The 12735-nt window shown below is 41.4% G+C and overlaps 1 protein-coding gene across 2 annotated transcripts in view; it reads left to right on the top strand.

Annotated features, from left to right (window-relative positions):
- The first annotated feature begins 4554 nt into the window (after window positions 1-4554).
- Rab30 (RAB30, member RAS oncogene family) overlaps window positions 4555-12735 on the top strand; it is a 96509-nt gene continuing 88328 nt past the window's right edge. Inside the window, exons 1-2 of one of the 2 annotated variants that reach the window (XM_013014181.1) lie at window positions 4555-4736; window positions 5440-5487. The gene's annotated coding sequence lies outside the window, so the exon portion shown is untranslated. The remainder of the gene's footprint in view (window positions 4737-5439; window positions 5488-12735) is intronic. The other variant, XM_013014180.1, reaches the window with a different exon arrangement.

Raw genomic sequence — 12735 nt, 5'->3', positions numbered from 1 at the left:
GCTATGGCTCCAGTGGTAGAGCGCTAGCCTTGAGCTGAAGAGCTGAGGGACAGCGCCCAGACCCAGAGTTCAGGCTCCATGACAGGCAAAAAAAAAAAAAAAAAAGTAATAAAAACAAGCTGGCTGTAACCGAAGTTACTCAGGAGGCTGGGATCTATGGACCGTGCTTCTGAGCCACCCTGGGCATATAAACTTTTGAGACCTTATTTCTAATAAATCAGCAAAAATAAAGCCAGAGTTGGAGGGTTGGAAAAAGCCCAGCAAGGGCTCTAGGCTAAGTTTAAAACCCCAGTACCAGCACCCAAACCAACAAAATAAAAAGGCAAAATAAATCTAAAACAACACATGCTTCTTTGTATTTTTCCTTTGTTTCTATTTTTAAAATTGAGATTCCAAAATTAAGTAGAGACTGAACTGAATAACATAAGGAATTAAAACCTGAATATAAAGAAAGAGGGAAACATAAAATGAGTTTGGGGGAAAGCGTTGGAAGAAGTAACTCTATAATCAAGAAGCACTGGACACATAAATGAATATGTTAAATTGCAACCCCATGGTACAACCATTTGAACTTTAAAAACAAAACACAAACAAAAACCCGGATTGTAAGAAAAAAAAATCTAAAGCTTAAACAGGAAAACTCAACTTGAAAAGGAATAGTTTCTAGTTTAGCTTTCCTCTTACTAATGTGTGGTATTAGTACTAAAATTTTTTAATTCTATTGTTCTTTCTCCTTCTCAGTTCTCAGACCTCAAAATGAGGTTTACATTTACTCAAATATGAATACTAGCATCTATGACCTAAAAAAAATTTAAGGCAAGAAATGAAGTTATTAAGGACATTTCAAAAAAATTTTAAAAATCCCTCAACTATCCTATTGCCTCTTTCTAGATACATTTCTTTCACATTTCTGTATAATAATTTTTGCACTGCACTGAGCTCTTATTGAGTGCCCCTTATTTGACTTTCTTTTCTTTTTTTTTGGGTCCGGTCCTGGGGTCTGATCTCTGGGCCTGGGCGTTGTCCCTCAGCTCTTCAGCTCAAGGCTAGCGCTCTACCACTTGAGCCACAGCGCCACTCCCAGCTTTTTTCTTTTTGCTTATGTGGTGCTGAGGAATCAAACCCAGGGCCTCAGGCATGCAAGGCAAGTGCTCTACCACTGAGCCACCTTCCCAGCCCTGACTTTCTTAATATCAAGCTAAACCCTTATCTTCAGAAATATCCAAGTAACTCAGTATATAGGAACTCATAAAGGTGATTTCTTCCCCCTACCTTCAATCAACTCTGCCCCCTATGCCATGTCTAAGGTTAAACACCGAGGGAATTCCTCTAAACATTTTTAGAGTTCAATGAGTAAAGCTAACAATAAATCTAGACTCTTTGTTCAAACCTTTCTTATTTGCACTACACATAACAAAAACAAATATAAGAGGGAGATGATTCCACTCAGTCTCTGTAGATGCACAAATAGTTTTAAAAATACACAGTATTGAGGGCTGGGAAGGTGGCTCAGTGGTAGAGTGCTTCCCTTGCAAGCATGAGGCCCTGGGTTCGATTCCTCAGCACCACATAAGCAAAAAGAAAAAAGCCGGAAGTGGTGCTGTGGCTCAACTGGTAGAGTGCTAGCCTTGAGCTGAAGAGCTGAGGGACCAGAGTTCAGGCCCCACAACTGGACCCCCCCCAAAAAAAAATACACAGTATTGATAATTCAATTGGGATCTAGAGGCAACAATTCTATCCCTGTTGAAAACATTCTTGCTGCCAACAGTAACTGAATATACTTTAGTATGCTATATGATTGTAGTACAAATCAACTTTCTAATTATATTTAAATAATACACTCTGTTTTCTCTAAGGCACTTCTAATTGCATTTTAGGATTATTTTCTTAGGACTTGGGAGTGTGGTTCAATGGCAGAGATGCCCACCATTCCCGAGGACCTAGGCTTGCTCCTCACCACTGAAAAAAATAAGAAAGTACTTCGTTAACCAGTGTTTCTTCTGCAACATGGGTTTATTTTAGAAGTTGGCATCATCAACTTGGCAAATATTAATTTTTAAAGAGTACAGAATATTTTTCTAAAAATTAAAAGTACAAAATAAGCAACTACTGAACGTAGAGATTGGGAGAAGTTCAAGGTCACTTTGGGCAAAAACTTAAAAAGAGATTTTATTCCAGCAACACACACAAAAAGTAGTGTAATCCCAGCTACAAAGGAAACCTAGATAGGAGGATTGTGATCCAAGGCCCATGTTGGTAAAAACAGACTGTCTTAAAAAATAACTGAAGCCAGGTGCCAGTGGCTTATATCTCTAATCCTAGCTGCTCAGGAGGCTGAGATCTGAAGACTGTGGCTCAAAGCCAGATCAGACAGGAAAGTATATAGACTCTTATCTCAAATTAACAAGCAAAAGTGCCATAATGGAACTGTGGCTTGAGGGTAGAGTGCTAAATATAACCCAGAGACGGAACCCAGGCCCAGAGTTCAAGCCCCAGGATCTGCATCTCTCTCTCACACACACACACACACACTCACATTCCTAAAAGCACAAAATACACATGTATTAAATATGCCCCATGAATTTAAAGTATGCTAAATGTCTAGATTTAAGACTAGAAAACCCAATGTTATTAAACACATGACAAATTATAGAAATCACTACATTACACCGGTCTCATTTTTTTACATGCAAGATTTCTGGGCAATCTGTTACTTTTTCCCTGGATGTATTTGTCTTCCATATGTCAAAGTAGTAATGGCTTATATAAATATGAAATAATGTTAGCAGAGAACATCTCTATTATTACAGATCAGAAAGAAAATGTGTATGTCCCTTTTCCAATACTTACCACTTTTATGTGCAAAAGTATTTCTGAGTAATGCAAATATCTGTATGGGCAGCGGCACTTGAAAGGATAATGCAAATGGGCAAAGGACACCAACACATACTATCCTTCCCTTTCCCTACATATAAAACATAGTAATTCATCTTGTTGCTTGTTCCCAGAAATAAGACATATAACTTGAATCTTCTACAGATGATATCTACCATGTTTTGGTCATTTAAAATCAGTCCTCCTAGCCTTTTTCTGATAAGAGAATCTATCAGCTGTAATTTTACTAACTTCTAACAGACATATTGTGCATACTTTTACTGGTTCAAAGAGACCAGTTAGTCTGAAGAATAAGGTGCAGAAGACGGGAGGGACAACATAAAACAAAGTATTATATTGTTTTTAACCTCCTGACACCCTCAGAAGGAAATGAAATTTCTCATCTATCCAGAGTGTAGCAAGAATCTGAAAAAGAACAAACACACAGCACTGATTTAATAAAACAACTGGAAACAAAACAGTTAGTTTGAAACAGAATGACTTAAAAGTTCTTAATCACACTATAGAGTACCCCAAACTAAACACTTAGTACATCTCTAATATAAATTGGTGAGGGGAAAGAGAGATTGGTAATGAGGCACATGTGAGTGATTTTAAGTTTTATGCATGCATGAAAATGTCACAAAGAAGCCCATTATTATGTATAATCAATATATGCTAATAAAACATCCAGGTGATCACACTAATGAGTCTTGGCCGTGTTTGGGCATACACCCTAGGTTTACCCAAGAACCGTGGCTATTAAACCTATTACCAATAATAGTTTCTTTCAGGATCTCGGTGCTTTCCCTGCTGGGTGAGATGTTTCAAACCCAGCATTACTCCTTTCCGCCGCTCCTGTGGTCATAGTTGCAGGGCCAAAGCACTGTCCCGCGATACCTGGCACATTTCTTGGGACCCCTTTGTTTGCAGGTCATTCCTGTATGGCAAAAAAGCAAACCGGTGGGGGAATCCTAAACCTGAGGGAAGGAGGTAAGAGAGTGGGAAAGGAAGAAGAAGGAAGGAAAAAAATAAATCTGACAGGCTGGCGTGACTCTGGGCGAGGGCGGGTTTCCACGTAAAGGCGCGACAGTCGCCACCCGAGACCCCTACACCTCAACAAAGGCCACCGTCGACCCGACTGCCTGGCTAGCGGGTTTAAAGAGACCGATCCAGCCCAGAAATAACACGATGCCCTCGATCCCTCGGCGACGAGACTGAGCAGAGGCGAGGGGCCTGCACAGCCCTGCAGGACCGTGAGGCCCAGGTCGGCCTCCTTCAGTCAGACCCACCCTGCGTCCGTCTCCGGCGAGACCACCACCCCGTCCCACGCTGGCGCCCAGAGCTCTCCAGAAAGCTCGTCCTTCACCTCACCGTCCCCACCGCACCATCATTCTGCTCCTCAGTCCCTAAAAACTCGGCCAGCTCCGCGGAGTCGTCCCGCAGCACCTAACATGGCGGCCCAACTCTCTGCTTCTTTGCGCTGGGCGCGCCCGGCCGTGGTGCATCTTGGGCATTGTAGTTCGATGTCGATTTTGGCTTTCCTTTCCTGGACGAAAGGGGACTACAATTCCCAGAATGCATGGCTCTCGAGCATGATTATTGGGGCCGCTAGAGCAGAGGGATGATGTCATTGCAAAACCCCACTGCATTCATTGTGCTACGGTTAATCCTCCCCCCTGCTGCTGTTGGGCTGGCGATTGCCGCTCGCTCCAGCTGAGCTCAGAGTAGCAGCCGCACCGGGGCAGGGACGGACTGCAGCCCTTGGACTCGGGACACCGCAGCACCTTCCCTTGCGAGCGTGACTCATTCTCACATCATTTCTGTTTATGCCCGGGGTGGGGAGAAAAATCCCAAACCAGGTGAGTTGCAGTGATTTATTCAGATGGTTCTCCCAAGTTATCCCTCGCGCCTAGTTCTCAAGGCTTTCTTTGCAGAAGATGGGGAGGGGGCGTGGGAAGGACGGTGATGGTGGGGTCCCCTCAGGCTCTTGTGCAATTTGGGTCACTGCCAGGAACAACTCCGGCAACCTGCCCCCGCCAGAAGACGGTGCTTGCCAGATTCCCTCGTCGCAACTCCCTTCAACCTTTTTTTTTTTGGAGGCTGGGAGAGGGGGCTGGGCTGGGAAGGATGTTGAGAAATGCTCTTGGAAAAATCAGAAGAGGGCAAAGGTGGAGGACTGCAGTCCTGTCACCACGGCCCGGGTGCGGAGGTTTGAGTGCGAAGGGGTGATGCGTGGGGAGACATGGAGACAGTGTTTCAATGTGATCGCACTACTTTGAAACATTTCTGTGTCGCTTGGACGGACATAGACTATTTTTTTTTTTTAAGATGAGCATACTGCTTCTGAGTAGCTTAAGTTTCTCAGGTCTTTATGTCGTGTGTGTGTGTGTGTGTGTGTGTGTGTGTGTGTGTGTGTGGTTTGTCTCGCCTTTTCTGCTAATTTGAGGTGACAGTGTCCTTTAATGGTGCACTAGTCAGAAACATTTCACGTGTCCGGGGAAGGTTCTCTTAGGCTGCTGGAAGCATCATTTTAGTTAGCGTTTTCTGTTCTCCCCATTGCAGGATTCAGGATTGTTTGGAAGTGGAGCCGGCCGACAGATTTGTGCTTGTGTGAGTGTTGTAAGTTACAATGCAATAGGCTCTTGCCGCTGACAATGGTACCCTAATGAGCTGCCGGCTCTCGAGGCTTAGTTACCTCTCACAAATAACTGTTTGCAACAGGATGGATTAGGGAACCTGGGGTTCCTTTGAACACACTATGTAAAGGGAACGTTAGAAGTGTTATCAACCTTTACTGGCTGTCGCTGAAAGGTACCCCCAAATGAGTGATCCTGGCCTAGGAAACTAAGGAGCATCATAATGTGCCTTAAAACAAACAAACAAAAAACCCCCCAACTTACTTTAATGGGAAACAAAACGTTCTGGCTTGTGTGATGCTGGTTGTCCTTTTTCATAAAAGTTACAGGGATGATCAGTGCAACAACTATGTTACTTTCAGATAAACAGCTGACCGAGACCCAGAACAGATGGGGCAAGTCTTCCCTGAGAGATCTACAACCTTGGAAATGAATAGATCTGGGGTCAACCACACCCCCTCTTGGAATGTCAAAAGAAGGAAAAAAGCCAAGAGTATTTGTTTAACTTTAAAAAAGGTTAAACCTTTTCTTAAGCTGAGTCAGGCTTTGGGAGAAAGTCTTTATTAGCTGTCTCAGCTGCTTTGAATCAATTCTGATGATTTTTAAATTCAGATGTTTAGGTCTTCCAAGTTGCTGCTGGGTGATAACTTTGTTAATTGCTGCTTTTACTGAATACAAAGGAGAGACCATTGTATGGACTTTGTGGTTGAGTGATTTATTGGGATGCTGTGAGCAGCTTTTGGATTCGGGAAAAGAACTACTATAGGTCTTTGCCTTTTGCTTCATCTCCGTTTTGATTACTCTCTGCTTTTCTAGATCCTCTTTACTTCTGTTTTTTACCTTCCTTTCTTGCCTTACTTCATCCACATCTATTGAAATTCTTTCTTTCCCTGTCTCTTCACTTACAGTTTACATTTTCTTCTGCTTTAGGATCTCCCCCTTACCAGCATATCACGTCTGTCTGTCTGTCTGTCTTTCTGTCTTTCTTTCTTAGCCATGGGGCTTGAACTCTGGGCCTGGACACTCTGCCTCAACTCTTCAGCTCAAGGCTAGCACTCTACCACTGAGCCACAGTGCTGCTTCTGGCCTTTTCTGTTTATTTGGTGCTGAGGAATTGAGCCCAGGGTCATGCATGCAAGGCAAGCACTCTACCACTGAGCCACCTCCCAGCTCTCACATCTCTTTTTTCTAAGTCTCTTTCAAACCTCTGAATATCCTAACCCACTCAGTAACCCACTCAGTTTCTCTTCTCTCACTTTTGAACCCCAGGGTAGATGGAGACTGTGTGTAGATGTTATTCAGAGTCCTCTATTATATATGTATGTACACGGCACGTGTGTGTATACGTATATATGTATTTGGGTTTTTTTGGAGACAGGATCTTGCTATGTAGCCTTGAGCTTGTCATTCTTCTGCCTCTATCTTCTGAGTGCTATAATTTCAGGTATCACCATATTTATCTGGCTCAATGCTCTTTGAAGGTTTGGTTTTGGTTTTCCTTGGAGTCTGTATTTGGCAGGGTAACCAGCAAGGATCCTGATTCTCAGCCTAGTGTGCAGTTTGTGTGACAGACATAATCTGGCCTCAGCAGCATGAGAACAATTAAATGTTATATAGTTGAGCTCATGTCACTTTCCCTTTTGATGGGCACCTGTGAAGAACTTGTCAATGGGTTAGCAAGATTTTAAATGCTTTCTATGAAATGTTCTCTTAATTCCCAAAGAATAATTCTTCTTCAAATAGCTTCAACATCATTTAATTCTTTTCTCCCGTTTCCCCACTCCTGTGAGTAGTGGAAAGAATACCTTTCTCCCTCACTTACTGTTTTCTATTGATTGCTAAAGATTTCAAATGTCCAAACTGTCCACTTGTTATTTTGAAGGTACCTGGAAGGATAACACCTTTCATTCCATCTCTTCTTTGTGGAGGAAATGCATCTATTGTTTTGTACCCTTCTCAGGAAGAAGGATGTAGTGGTGGTTGAATGGTTTTGCTTAGCAGCAGTATTCCTTCAAGACCTGAGGAGTCTACTTGCTGTCTCTTTGAAGGCAAGTGACAAGTGACTGGACAGGCAAATTCATATGCTGTCACTAAGACCTTATGATTTTTAATTTTCTTCTCAATATTTTGTTACACACCGAGAAATGTCATAGGGAGGAGAAATAAGGTGAAATAAGCTTTCTCTGTGATCTTGAATAACTATGCAACAATTCTTTAGGTATATTGGTTTTGGGGAATTTGCTGAAGGAAGGGAAACAAACATAAACAATAAGGTATACAGAGGTATGAGAGCAATTACAGGAGCATAACCCCATGGAAGCAGTTTATTCTTAGGTGATGGGGATGTCCAAAAGTGTCAGGGAACTTTTGACCCAAGACATCAAGGCAAAAACAGCTTTCATGAGTGCCTGTGTTCTCAGGCACCTAATAGTGTCTCACACAAATAGAGACTCAATTTATATTGAACTACTAAGCTAACCTAATTGTCTAAGGATCCACTGCAAGGCAGGAAATACTAGGACAATAGAAAGAGGGAATTAGTAATGCAAATGTTACACAAAAATCCAGTTAGCAAATCTATTCCTGAGACCTGTGGTCTTTATGATATTTTGTAGGTAACTTTTAGGGAAATTCAAAAATATTTCAGTTCTAGTTTCTTTTGGGTTCAACTTCCTTGATTCTAATTGCATAGAGTTCCCCAAGTCAACGGGTCTCAGACTTTTGAATTTTCTAATAGAATAAAATTGGGAGAGTTTTTTTTTTGGGGGGGCGGGGGTGTCCAGTCGTGGGGCCTGAACCCTGGGCCTGGGCGCTGTCTCTCAGCTCTTCAGCTCAAGGCTAGCGCTCTACCACTTGAGCCACAGCACCACTTCTGGCTTTTTCTTTTTGCCTATGTGGTGCTGAGGAATCAAGCCCAGGGCCTCATGCATGCAAGGCAAGAGTTCTGAGCGCTTGCCTTGTATGCCTGAGGCCCTGGGTTCGATTCCCAGCACCACATAAGCAAAAAGAAAAAAGCCGGAAGTGGCGCTGTGGCTCAAGTGGTAGAGCGCTAGCCTTGAGCTGAAGAGCTGAGGGACAGGGCCCAGGCCCAGAGTTCAGGCCCCACGACCGGACCAAAAAAAAAAAAAAAAAAGAATTCTACCACTGAGCCACCTTTCCAGCCCTGTAGGAGAGTTTTTGACAGTTATTTTTGTATAGTAAAGAAATACTTAAAAGTATCTCCTCTCTTTTATCTCACAAAAGTATATTTAACTTTATGAGGAATTTTCTATCCTGTTTTTGTTTTTCTTATTTTGTTCCACCAGAGGAAAATATAAGATGACAAACAAAACATCACAATGTTGCCACAATTTTAGGGAATCATCCTATTTTCTTGGCTATGGTGGAAATGTGGCTTGTCTCCAAATAAGAACAAACACTTGGGCTGAGAATGTGGCTTAGTTATAGAGTGCTTGCCTAGTATGCATGAAGCCTTGGGTTCGATTCCTCAGTACCACATATACAGAAAAAGCTGGAAGTGGTGCTGTGGCTCAAGTGGTAGAGTGCTAGCCTTGAGCAAAACAAGCTCAGGGACAGTGGCCAGACCCTGAGTTCAAGCCCCAGGACTGGAAAAAAAAAAAAAAAGGACTAACACTTCCAATTACAGAGGAATTTTATATGACCTACAGATAGATCACTTATTTGTGGTTCTTCTCCATAGGAATTCAACCCTAAAGGCTTTCTCAAGATCAGAGTACCATAAAAGCTTTAGCTTGTCTCCAGAAAGTCCTCTGAATGACAGTAGACCCAGGAGGTCATGTTAAATGTGTGAGTGTTTATATTCTGAGTTCATATATAAGTCTATGCACTTTCTACCACTACTTGTGTGTGTTTAGGCAATTATTTAACTTTGTTGAACCACTATTTCTTTTGAATTTGTGCATGCGCCAGTACTGAGGCTTGAACTTAAGGCATGCTTTTCTCTCTCAATTGGATTTTTTTTTTTTTGTTCAAAGCTGATGCTCTACTACTTGTGCCACACTTCTACTTCTGGCTTTTTGCTAGTTAATTGGAGATAGAAAGTCAAAGACTTTTCTGCCCAGGCCAACTTCAAACTAGGACCCTCAGATCTCAGCCTACTGAATAGCTAGGATTCTAGGCCTAAGCCACTAATGCTGTATTTCTTTGTAAGATTGTGGTAAGGATTAAATAAGAATGCATTTAAAATATCTGGCACTATGCCTGGTATAGTCGGTATTTATAGTATCTATCTTTCACACTATTTATTGATCATTTTCAACATTTTATTTCTTGAGTGATACCTTGTAGTACTCATAGGGACAAAGTAAGGAAAAAGATAACAGTGTATCAGACAACCTGATGCCATCAAAGTACATACACATCAGCATAAAAATGTTGATATGGAAATCAGTATTTTCCAGAAATGTTTAACTGAGATTTAATCATGAGGTTATCTATAGACAAATCCAGATTGTGGGACATACTGCAAAACAGCTGGCCTGTGATCTTCAAAAATGTCACCGGAATAAACAACACACAGAAGAAAACAAAAGTTATCAGGGGATTGATGTACATTAAAGGAGCAAGAAATAGATAAAAAATTCAAGAGTTCATGCTAGACTGGATCCTGAATTAAAAGAAAACACACCAAAATAAAAGCTTAGCCAGGCACCAGTGGCTCACACCTGTAATTCTAGCTACTCAGTAAGCTGAGAAATAAGGATTGAGGTTCAAAGCCAGCCCTACAGAAAACTCCCATGAGATTCTTATCTCCAATAAGACACCCAAAAAAACCCAGAAGTGGCGCTGTGGCTCAAGTGGTAGAATGCTAGCCTTGAGCACAAAGAGGCTCAGGGACAGCACCTAGGCCCTGATTCAAGCTCCAGGACTGGCAAGAAAAGCTTATTGTAAAGGTCACTTTGGGGACAGTTGAGGGAAATTTGAGTGGTAACTGCACATTAGGTAACAGTAAGGACAGTGGAACTTTTGGAGTGATAGTTCCCCTATCCCTTCAGGTTGATATCTAATTTAGTGTGTGTAACAGTTGCTGTCTTCAGAAGTGTCACCTCAAAGCCAGAGGTGTCCTTCTGAAGACTGCTTCAGGAGGTAAGTAATTTTCATTGTCACAGCAAGTATCCAATCTGTGGCTAAAGTAGTTTTTTAGTTTGAATAGTATATGCCCCTTATATATCTTTCTGAACACAATCTTGTAATTTTCCAATGAAAATACACAGATGTACAGCCAGCACTCTGGTCTTGATATTGTTACTAGTGGTAATGCTGGTGGGACATTGTTATTTTCCCAGCCTGGACTCAACCTATGATCCTCCTCATCTCAGCCTCCTATGTAATGTGAGCCGCTAGCACTAGGTTTGCTTTTCCCTTTCTTTTCTTTTTCTTTTTTTCATGCTAGTATTGGGGCTTGAATTGATTGCTTTGCGTTTTTGTTTATTTTTTTTCCCACTCAAACTAGTACTCTGTCTCACTCAAACTAGTCCTCTGTCACATGAACCACACCTCCACTTCCAGCTTTTTGCTGGATGTTTCTGCCCTGGCTGGTTTCAAACTACTATCCTCCGATATCAGCCTCCTGAAAATTTAAGATTACAACTGTAAGTTCACCAGTGCTTGGCTTATATTTTTTTTTGCTTTTTGTTCTATAGTTTAAAAAGTTTTCAAAATAAGTTGTGAAAAAAAATCAAAGCATATAAATGGTCTGATACCTCTTTGATCCCCAGTTGATACTATAATTGAGTATTTATGGCCTTAGATAGCTAAGTAGGTCTACAGAAAATTTCCTCTATGCCTGAAAATAAACAGTCAGTCAGTCCTATCCTCAGGGGATTCAGTATAGTTTTGGTTCTGGAAAACCTACCTAGGATCTACCATCTGCATTTTTCTTTCCTTTTTTTGGGGGTAGAGGGTAGGGAACATTTAGGGGAAAGATAACTTCAAAAAACAAGTTTCTTAGCCTTACTCAGAAATATTTCCTCATTTGCCTGTAAAAATGGAGGTGAAGTTGATTGCACAGGATTAAGAGCATGAGACAACATTCACAATATACCTTTGTAGAGCATCTTGTATTGAAGACCAATAGAAACTCTCTGATTCCATTTTACCACATTTTGTATACTCCTTTCATCCCCATTCCCTTAGAGTTTTAGCCCAAGTGGCTAAGGGTTTGGCAAAGGTATATAGAACTAGAACTCTCGAATATTGCTGAGAAGAATTTAAATCAGGAGGAAATTAAAGGGAAACTTTGTGCCCTTTGGCTCACAATAGAAGTTGGGAAGAAAGGAAGTTATGGATGGCTGCAGCTTTGTTTCCCCGTTTTTGTTTTTGTTTTCATTTTACTTTTTAAAATCAGAACCCTCAGTACAGAACCTTATCTTTAACTTACATGTGCAGCACTGGCTGAAGAAATAACTCTTAAGATTTGAAAGAGAATTCCTAAATGCAAAACAAAACACCAAAAACAACCTTTCTGTCTACACATGCTATGGAACTGAAAGGCAAGATCTGTGTGAACTCACTCAGAGGTAGCAGTATACTAACAACAGCGGTTTCCCTTATTTGCATTAACTAGTATATGTCTGAGTCAAGCAGAAAAGGTCAGATAAGTTGATGTTAGGGGAATGAACCCCAAGATAAGTATTCAAATGTTTTTTTTCCTTTCATGCAATTGTTTCTAACATATTTATAAGATGATTTCTATGTTGCTTTGTATATCCCTCCCCCCACGGTATAACCCATGCTTTCACAGTATTTGATGTTGGTATAATTTGTGGAGGGGAAGGGAAAAAACAAATCATTTAACTAGGGATACAGGTGTACCCATTGCAACAATGAGATGTACAAGTCGTTATGTCGAAAAATGAACTTTACAACTTTGGTAGGGGTGGGGGCAGGATCGGGTGGCAGGAAGGGGGGAGTATGGGAAGGGATGGGAAGGGGAAACAAAGAGGAGGCAACAATGCTTGATAAGAAATGTACTCGTTATCTTACCCATGTAATTGTAACTCCTCTGTACGGTATTCTCACACACAAAAAAACAGCACATACTTATATACACATTTCATACACGTTGAGCCTCACAATAAACCCTGTTACAGATAAATAAACTGAGGCTTGAAATGGTAAGTTGCTCCAGTAATGAACAACCCACATTCTCAGGTACAATGGCTAACAAGATGGAAATAATGAATGGCTGATGAGCCATTAA

Source organism: Dipodomys ordii, unplaced genomic scaffold, assembly GCF_000151885.1.
Source record: "Dipodomys ordii isolate 6190 unplaced genomic scaffold, Dord_2.0 Scaffold22, whole genome shotgun sequence".
Lineage (NCBI taxonomy): Eukaryota > Metazoa > Chordata > Mammalia > Rodentia > Heteromyidae > Dipodomys > Dipodomys ordii.
The sequence above is the reverse complement of the archived record's forward strand: the minus strand, read 5'-3'. Positions and strand labels throughout refer to the sequence as shown.